This window comes from Nuphar pumila, chromosome 3, assembly GCF_984573655.1.
Source record: "Nuphar pumila chromosome 3, dmNupPumi1.hap1.1, whole genome shotgun sequence".
NCBI lineage: Eukaryota > Viridiplantae > Streptophyta > Magnoliopsida > Nymphaeales > Nymphaeaceae > Nuphar > Nuphar pumila.
Window position 1 is genome coordinate 29826098 of NC_143251.1, and position 10464 is coordinate 29836561.

Genomic DNA, 10464 nt, shown 5'->3' on the forward strand with positions numbered 1-10464 from the left:
AATTCAATGTAATGTCAAATGTAATAATTTAGAATAAGAGTTACTTTTCAGCTTAGAATTGGACTGCATTGCATATAGTTTAATTTATGAAAATTTCAATATCTGATTTATGATGCATATGCACATTTCTCCAAAATCACTATGGTTGACACGAATGGCACATGCACAAGCTTTTAAGGAGTTTACAAACTTGGTGGGATTCATATTTATGGCCATAGTCAGAATACGAAGAAAACCAAGATTTGTGATCTTCGTATTAGCCACATTCAGCCTACACACTTAGGCTAACTTAAAAAATGCACTGCATTTCTCCAAAATTCAAAAGGATTTTCCCAATTCCTCAATGAAATATCTTTCAAATTCATGTTTATTCATTCAATTTTCATCATTTTCAAAATTGTCTTCCAATTCTATTTAAAAAAAAAACAAATTTCTCAAGAACTTCCAAGTCTTTCTCAGGATTTGATTTTCTCAGGATTCTAAATTTTCAAATGAGATTTCAAAGTATTTCCCAAGTTTAAATCATGATTTCCCAAGGTTTCCACATTCTCAATTTCATTTTCAAATCCCAAAATCGATTTTCTCAAAGATCTGATTTTCCTGAGAATCCATTTTTCATTTCAAAAATCATTTTCTAATGAACTTCCTGATTTTCTCAAGATTCTCAAATCCATTTCCTCAGAAAAGCAATCCAAATCTCAAAATCGATTTTCCCAAGGTTCAAGTTTTCTGAAGAATTCATTTTCCAATGAAAATTTCTGATTTTCAATGAAATTCAATAATTTTCCCAGGAATTCTATTTTCAATGCACTTTTCCAATCATTTTCCAAGTACATCTCAATTTTCCAAAGCAAACATCATATTTCTCAAACTTGCATCTTTTCAAAATTCCATAGCACATGCCTGATTCTCTGTGCATTCTAGAAAAATAAAACATGATTTAGATAATTTAACTTATTCAAAGCACACATTTGATCCTTGGTTCAATTACCCCTGGTAAAGGCGCCAGGAACGGTTGAACCTCGTACCGACAGGCAGATCCCATTCCACGAATTTTTCCAGCAAATTTTTATAACAGAGGCGAGTAATTTTCAAAACCATTTTCAAAACTTTGGTCGAGTTTGACTCGCAGAATTATTTCTCTCACTCTCGCAGAGGGAGGAGGAAAAATTTTGCGATGATAACAGACCTGAGCATTGTACTTTGACATAAATGCTCCAAATGAAAGTTGTGCACGACTTGCACAACTTTCCAACAAATCCATAAACACCAGATTCAGAGCAATAATATTCATTCAACGGACTCGAAACCAGGACTGCTAAATAAGTCCAACACAGACTAGCGATTTTCAAGAACAGAGTGTTCGAAGGGAATTTCGACCCCTCAAACAATGGAATTTATTAAAACTCACAACTGACGAAATGAAGGTCAGATTCAGACCTTTTCAAAACACCAAGATTAGAATTTTCTGTAATCCCTACAACTAGCTATAAATTTTTTGAAGTTATAAAATGGTAATAGTTAACGAGCATGAAACCAAAAACTCCAAACAAAATAACAGTAACAGAAAGCAATATTTTTGGAGCACAACAACAATGATTCAAAGAAATCTTCAAACATGAAAGATGTAGATTTAGATCTTAGCTTTTCACAGAATTAAAAAATCTAAATTTCATGCAAGGAAACTTCAGATAACGAAAATATACCGAACACTATTACGAAAGTTCTATAGCAGAAAAGAGACAATGAACTCTGTCAGTTCGACGTCTTGACAGAGAATTTCAGAGACTCAAATGAATGAATCTTGAAAAATGTTTAACTAAAAAGTTATAGAAAATTTTCTTAGCTTTTTAGGAAGGTAAAGAATGCAAACATTTGTTCAAGATTGAGTCTGACACGGATGTTTTATCAGGGACATCTTTGTTATCTCGTAACAGTGTTTTGGTCTTTTGATAGGATCCGAGTGTCATTCACACACATCAATATTCCGAGAAAACTGAAGATCAATGGAGACAAATCATAACATGAAAACACTGCTGACATGTATTCGCAACTCACTAAAGATCCAATACAACTTAGCAATAATAAATCATGAACAATCACAAAACAACTAAGAATAAAAGTAGCAAAGGACTAGAACGAAGAAACCAAGGATAATATTCGGATTGGAGATGATAATGGCCGCCGTTGGGAAGCAAGTAACGCAACAAGTGAACCACAAATAGTAGGAATAGATTCGAGCAACCATGAACAAGTTATCACAACCACCACGAGAATAACTTCTTAAAAGCTCACTCTCCACACTCACAAGGTGATACATGGTTTCACCTTCTTTCCCAAGCAATCTTCGACCAAACATCCACACTCAAGAAAATTTCTCACAAGCACTAACCAGCCAGGAAAGAAACTCACGATTTTTTTCAAAGAGAAGAAACCTCCATTGCCTTGGTCAACCTCTCCTAATTAAGGACCTTGGTGCTTGGGAAGGGCCACATTAAAAAGGCAATGGGCCTTCCCAAGCCTTGCGCCAAAAACGAGTGTTCATGGGCCTCATTTTTGCCAAGGGCTAATAAATATCCAACAACCCATTTTTTTGACTTTGGACTGGTCAAAAAGATTTGAATGAGGTCCAAGATAGACCACACTCATGTGGTGCCAACTAGGATCCCTCATTGAATACGAATCTTGATCCAGATTTGGATCCTGCACCAACACATTAAAGAAGCGAATATGCGAAAAATAAAATAAAAAAAACTACCCTTGTACCCCATACACCCTCTAGTTCCACAAAAAGATCTTACAGAGTACCAGAACTATCCGGATCAGTAGAATCGAGCTCCTAAAAAAATAAAAATTAAAATTAAAAAGCATATTTAATGTGATTCCTCACATGCCAAAATAGAATCGAAATAATAAAAATACAATCTCTGAAAAGAATGCAAAATATCTTAGAAAATGAAACATGATAATCAAAATGGGTCTGGGTTGGCAGAGATCTAGTTGGACCCGGATAGTCCTGCACGATTGGATCTGCCTCGAATTGCATCCTGGAGTGGATCTTAGGAATTTGATTGGGATCCAATTCATCTTCAAAGCTCAGATCTTGAGGATGCTCTGCATCAGGTTGTCTCGTCTTGCTTGCACTGCAACCATCAATGTGAAGCTCGGGTCATCCTTTTATTGAGCAATAATTTGATCCATGAGTTTGGTCTGCACAGCTAGGTTGATGATCTTAATGTGACCTGAGTCTGTCTCAAAGGGTCTCCAATTGATCAGATCCATTCAAGGACCTGCAACAAAAATATTAGTGGAATGACATGAAGTTAGAAGTAGCGGCATACGTCTCAAGATGCTTGACTTGTCAGCAGATTAAGATTAAGCACCAAAGACCTGGCATGACAATACAGAAAATTGAGATTCCTCAATGAAAATGGGAAGACATTACCATGGACTTTGTGGTAGGTCTACCAAGGATCAGCAAGAAACATGATGTGATTTGGGTTATAGTTGACAGACTCACTAAGTCTGCTCACTTTTTACCCATCAGGATCAATCAGCCTCTTGAGAGCCTGGCTGATTTATATGTCAAAGAGATCATGAGATTATACGAAATACCAATTTTGATCATTTTGGACCATGATCCACTGTTTACATGACAATTTTGGGGATAGCTACAACAAGTTTTGGGTACAAAGCTTAAGTTCAATACTGCATTTCATCCGCAGACTAATGGTCAGTTAGAAAGAATGATTCAAACATTAAAAGACATGCTACAAGCTTGTATGCTCAAATGAAAGGGTGATTGAGATGTACATCTGAGTTTGGTGGAATTTTCATATAACCACAACTATCATGCAAGTATTGGGATGACTCTATACGAAGTTTTGTATAGAAGGTCGTGTAGATCACCAACTTACTGAGATGATATCAGTGAGCAATTTCACCAATGGTATTGCAGCACTACACCCAGCAAGTTCAGAAAATCCAAGATAGGCTAAAAACTGCCTAGGACCGATAGAAGAGTTACACCGACCAGTAGTGTCGGGTGATTAATTTTGCTAAAGGAGATATGGTATTTATGAAAGTGTCTCCTACTAAAAGCATGTTCAGTTTCAGGAAGAAGGGCAAGTTAAGTTCGAGATTCGTTAGACCATTCAAAATCCTGAAACAGATTAGTGAAGCAGCATATCGTGTGGAGTTACCGCCACAGTATGCCTAGATTCATAACATCTTTCATGTATCTATGTTGCGAAAATACATTCATGACCCTTCCTATGTCATCAAATATGAAGACGTAGAGGTGTAAGAGGATCTAATCGCATCAGAACGACTGATAGAAATCATTGATCGTCAAGATCAAGTTTTGCGATCAAAGATGATCCTGTTAGTCAAAGTATGTTGGCAACACCATAGCATCGAGAAATGTACATAGGAACCTGAAGCCATTATGAGAGAAAAATACGCTAACCTTTTTTTTTAGCTTTGTAACAAGATTTTGCAGACGAAATTTTTTTGAAGAGGGGTAGGATGTAAGACCCACAAAATTCCTAAATTTTTTAATCAAAATAAAGAGAATTTTTGGTGTGGAAATTCAAGTTGTGAAAATATTGACTTAATATTTATCCTGGCTAATTAAGATTTGTTAGTATTTTTAGAACTAGAAATTAAGGCATTAATTAGTCAGAGTAATTAAATTAGTGTTTATTTCTTAATTAATCATAGTTAATTATAAATTATATCTAATTAACATTAAGTGGCTAATTACACTTGAATTATTTGTTAAATTATGAATTTAAATTAAGGAAAAATTGTTAAAGTGTTCTTATAGAGTTTAGATCTAATTTGGATTTGGATCGAATCTAATATGGGTCAAATTCAACTAGAAGATCCAAAGTAGAAATTTTATGATTTAGAGTTTTTAAAAATAAAATAGGACCAATATGAAAATTTTATAATTTGAAGTTTCTAAAAGTAATATCAAGAAAAAGTAAAACTTGCAAATAATAAAATATACCAAAAAAATAACTAGTAGTTAGAACTAGTTGGAATGAAACCAACTAGAAGCTAACCAGGGGGGGGGGGGATATTTTTGGTCCAGTCCCTACCTTGGTAAATGTAACCAATGATATGCATGCCAGAAAAAAAGATTGTCAAAAATTGCACAATTTCGATTAGAAATTCTGGAGCGTTACATTAAAGGCACCTGAGCATATTGAATGAGTTATGAATCTGATTGAGCAAATAAATTTGTATAAGTACCATGATGGGTAGTATGATGCTCATGCTTGAAGGCCAATAATGAGAGTTACCCTGAAGGGGTACTTGGGCTTTTGAGCCTTAGGTGCTATGTGGGCACATGTGATAAAAATGTATGGAACCTTGTTTTAATAAAAAACTCTAATAATTCATTCAAACTTGGGCTTACCGTGGAGATGGTAGGTGCTACAAAACTCTGTTGGACCATCATTTGTTTATGAGAAAAACAACATCTTACTTGGTCTCCAGTCCTCGAAGTTATGGGTTAGACTACCAATGTGTCCTAGGTGGTAGGTACATATCTTCTGGAAAAGTATTAGAATGCATCCTCAAAATCTCGACCACCGGTAGGTTTTCTCTTGGTCATTGACCATCCTCAGTGAATCAGTCTCAGTAAGTCACTCAGAGAATTAAAATACATGTCATAACAAACACCTGAATGGTCTCCTCTAAGGCTACGATTGTAACGCTCCAATTTTTTAAACTAAAAATTTTAAGATTTTTTTTTAAATCACTTTACACGATTTTAAAGAACACAGTGGAAACTCTTTTTTTGATTCGATTCAAACTTTGGGTGGGTTACAGTTACCAACACACTTAAAAGACTAGAATAATTGAATCAAATCATTAATTGAATTACAATAAATCAAATACTAGTCTTCCAAATAATAGAGTTTATAGGAATAAAAAATAATAATAAAGCAAATAAAATGATTTAGTCCATCCAACAACCTAAAGGACTATGACTCTCTTGACGTCACCCTGAGTCTCTTATCATCGCCCTCTACCTTATTTGTTACCTGAAATATTAAAATGTAGGGGCATTAGCTATAGCCCCACTAGGAAAACACCCTACACATAGGCATGGAAAGAATGCAAATACACAAAGTATACATCTTTCCCAATTCAACTAAATCATAACATGTTATAGCCTATAAACTCAATACAGTTAAATATCACAATAATAATAAATCAATCATGCAGGTTTACACAATAATTCATTCTTACCATCAAATAATGTACATGTATTATATCATTAGCAATCAAGATAATAATCAAATAGATCCATGTATGCCAACATATGCATGAATTAAAAATTATACATGACAAACATAAAAATTTATATCAACATTCAATGAATCATTTAACCATTGGTGAACTTAATCTAATGCATTATTTTTCTTTACTTTCTTGAAGGGTACACACTTAGGACCTAATCCTAACTCAGCAATCAGATGAAGGTTTATTGTGCTATATATTTTAATTAAAACATTGATTCGAATAGCCAGGTCAAACATCCACTGAAGCAATATTTAACTGAGAGAGAAACTTAACAGTGGTCTAGGGAATCAATTTTTACTCTGCAAAGCCAAACTGTCTACCTAGGATAAATTGATAACCCCAGCTCCTTACACTAATGACTGGAAGCCCAAGCTCAAAACATGTCAGTTGAAGAGTGTACCTCCTATCCTCTCCAAAGTAGGTTACTGGAACAAATGAGCTATTAAGTGCTATTTATAATAGGTTCAACTACACATTATGTGCACTCTGCACCATGCTCAACAACCTCAACTCCACTATGCATAGCTCAAACTACGGCCTCATATAACAAGAACCCACACACCCTATAGTCACCGAGGTGTCCTAACATAGCTCATTTAAACTCAACTCAAATTGTATGCTCTATAGTAAGGAGGACCCAAGAGTCTAGTTAAAGTGTGTGCGTGTATATGAGCATGTTTAACAAAGCCAAACCAGGTACTCACAAGCACCACATTAGTTCCACCGAACCTGACTCACATTCGAACCCCATGTATGCATGCCTTATATGACTTACAACATGACACATGACACATACCACACTTCATGATGTATGAGAGTCATTTCAATTTAGCATGAACTATAAACTTCATAAAATAACATATGCATGATTATGCATACCACTTGCCTAATTATCATGCTTAATTCTCATGTTTAACATGCAGTCTCATATGCCATCATATATAAATAATCTATATGCATACATACAACATATTCATGGTAAATCTCACATCAACATATACATGATTAACATCTCATATCATAATCAAGCACATGATTTTAGAAAAATAAATTCACAAGTCAATATATTATTTAAAATCAAGAACTGAATAACATTAGAATTTGCATATTGTTTGTGGGTCTAACAGACCATCAAAACAAATAGCTATATCTCTATAAAAATTCACAGTAATATAAGAGGCTATTAACTTTCAAATTCAAGTAATAGATTTTATAAAAACTATTTTGTTTGCCAGTAGAAATTCATGGACCCGAGACTATTTTTCTCTTTTGTCAGAACATGCTAGAATCTTGTTTCTCAAAGAAGTAGTCACCAGACCCAATCCGAGAGAGATTTTGTCCTCCCAAATTTTCTGGTGGTATGCTTGTTAACTTTCAGAATTATATGAGTTTACCAAAAAACCCATTCATATGAGTTTTCTAGATTTTCTGGACCGGACCCAGTCTGAGACTGTTCCAGATCCAAGTTTTATGCAAAATCTTGAATTTTTCATGATTTGTGTGAATCTTTCAGATTTGTAGAAAATAAAATATATATTTTTTATTTTTTTTAGATATATTCATATGATGTGCATAACATATCAAAAAATCAACTATTAATTCGAAACCATTGATTTCTATCAAGAATCACTCTGCACGTAGAACAAAATTTCTATCTTGGGTTGCAATAACCATAACCCTCACTTTCGTACCACCAATAAGGCCCAATATTTTTTTAAGACACCTCCCAGATGTCTGAAAGGTCTTCATAAAAGGGTTTGGGCATTGGTGATCCGATTTGAGAGCTATATTTATTTTACCATGATGGATTGATAAAAAAAATCAAGACAATATGATAAAATACAATATAAATCATGAGAAAAACAAGAAAACTCAAGCATAAACATGAAATATCAATTTTTAATCATATATCAACACATGAACAATATCTAAACATCATCTATAGTCATAAAGAAACGTCATATGATTATGATACATGTTTTGTATTCTAAACTATCAAAATAAATCATGATTTTTGTACAGAATAATTAGTTTAAGATGCTAGCATGCAAAAATACCATAAAACGCATAAAATAAATTTGCAGGAACATGATTCACACTATAAACACTTGCACAAAAGCAAATATACATCCAATCATGCTGAAAACAAAGATTTAACCATCAAAAATTACGTAGGAACACAAAACTATATGTTTCGGGTTACTCAATTTTCTAGTTTTGTCGTTCGGGCATAGATTTATCAAAAACGATTTTGTAAATCTGTTTTAAAGCATGGTATTAAATTAAAACGCTTTCAAAACCTTTTTCAAACCTATTCCAGATGCGATCCACCATGGAGCAGGCCATAGAATCGGAAAGACGCACAATTTATGCATTTACATTCGATCTATACTACGCGTAGGATGAATCCTACTTGAAACATGTTTTCGAAATCACCAACATCTTCGTCTATCATCCTAGCACCTTGGAGTAGCTTCAATAGTTATTGAAAAAGCTCTAAGAAAAAAAGAATTCTAATGAGAATGGGAGAGGGAGGGAGAACTAACCGTGTTAATCATCCTCGTGAGGGCTTCTATTTATAGATGAGCTTAGGCAAGAGCCTCATCTCTAATATAAGAGGTTAATATTTATTATTTTTTTATAAATAAAATAAAAAAATAAATTATGGATCTTAATTTATTATATTTCAAAATTAATTAAGCTAGAGAAGAAAAGTGAGAACTTCTTATCCTAGCTTGGGTTCTAATGACATGATAACTTTTCGGGAGGCTTACTAACCCAAAGACTCATTAGAATTCAATGTTTAAATAGTCGATTCAATAACCCTCAAAACGTAGATCATCGTAGTGCTCTTAGATTTAATCATGCACATACAAATTGGCAAGAAAATTTAGTCCACGTTGAAAAAATTGATTTTTGACCTATAATTAGGTATGAACTTTGGTTGATGATAAAAAGCTCAAATCAACACCAATTTGGGCGCATAGATAGTCGATTTTGATGCCCTCGAAATGAAGAACATCAAGATTAAATTCGATTTAATAGGTGAGACACCAATCGATCAAGATTTTTATCGAAACAATAATGACATTGTTTAGAGCGTCTCACCTTATAGGTCGAATCCAATGAGATTGGATCCAAATATCCTAAGTTATATCATGCTCTCAATTTATTCCTAATTAGATCCAAATATCATGGATTATATCCAACTTAATTGGGTTGGATCCAAATATCATGAATTAAATTCACTACTTAATTTAAGGTCCAAATCCATATTGAACTTAAATGCTAGAATTTAGATCCAAATCCAATATCCATAATCTAAACATATACAAATCATTTACTTTCTTGTTTAGTCTACATATTTTAAATTTTACAATTATTCTTGCAATATTCTTCATAACTTGAGACTTGATTTTATAATAATTCAAAATCAAGAAAATCAAGAAATTGCACTCATGTCATAGATGCATATAAAGTTCATTATTTATTCATTTTAATTACCAAAAAAAAATCTCAGGTTTACAACGATTATACTCAGAGTACCCGCAAGATGATAAGAAACAAAAATATAAATCCTCAAACTTGTTCACATTATTTTGTGAAAACTTATGTGAAAACATGCCCTAATAATTCAGATCCATAATCAAGAAATTATTCTTGTTCCTTGGCATGTTGCATAGAAGTGTTGGTTATGTATGTTCGGTTGAATGCCTTATAATTTAATTATGCAGTCAATATATTCAAAATTATGTTTGGTTTTATGTGTACTTAGTTTTGTATATGCATACATGGTTATTGTGTTCCTACCTCAACTTGATGATTTTGACATCTATATTACTATATTCATGTAATAAGTAGGAAGTTGAAGCGATGGTAGGATGTTCTAATGATGCAATGACCATTTCTTAGATCTTGGATTATTTTAGGAACAATTTATAAACTGATTAAACTTGCATTTAATTTGATTATATTTCTTAATTATTTTTATTATAAATCTGTGGATGTTATTGCTTAATTGCTATTTGGATATCAAATTTCTGAGTTGAAACTGAATCCTGAGTTGGAGATGGACGCACAAGAATTGAATCTAGACTCGTATTGAGTTATCATATTTGTAATCCTTCCAAAATTTATAATAAAAAA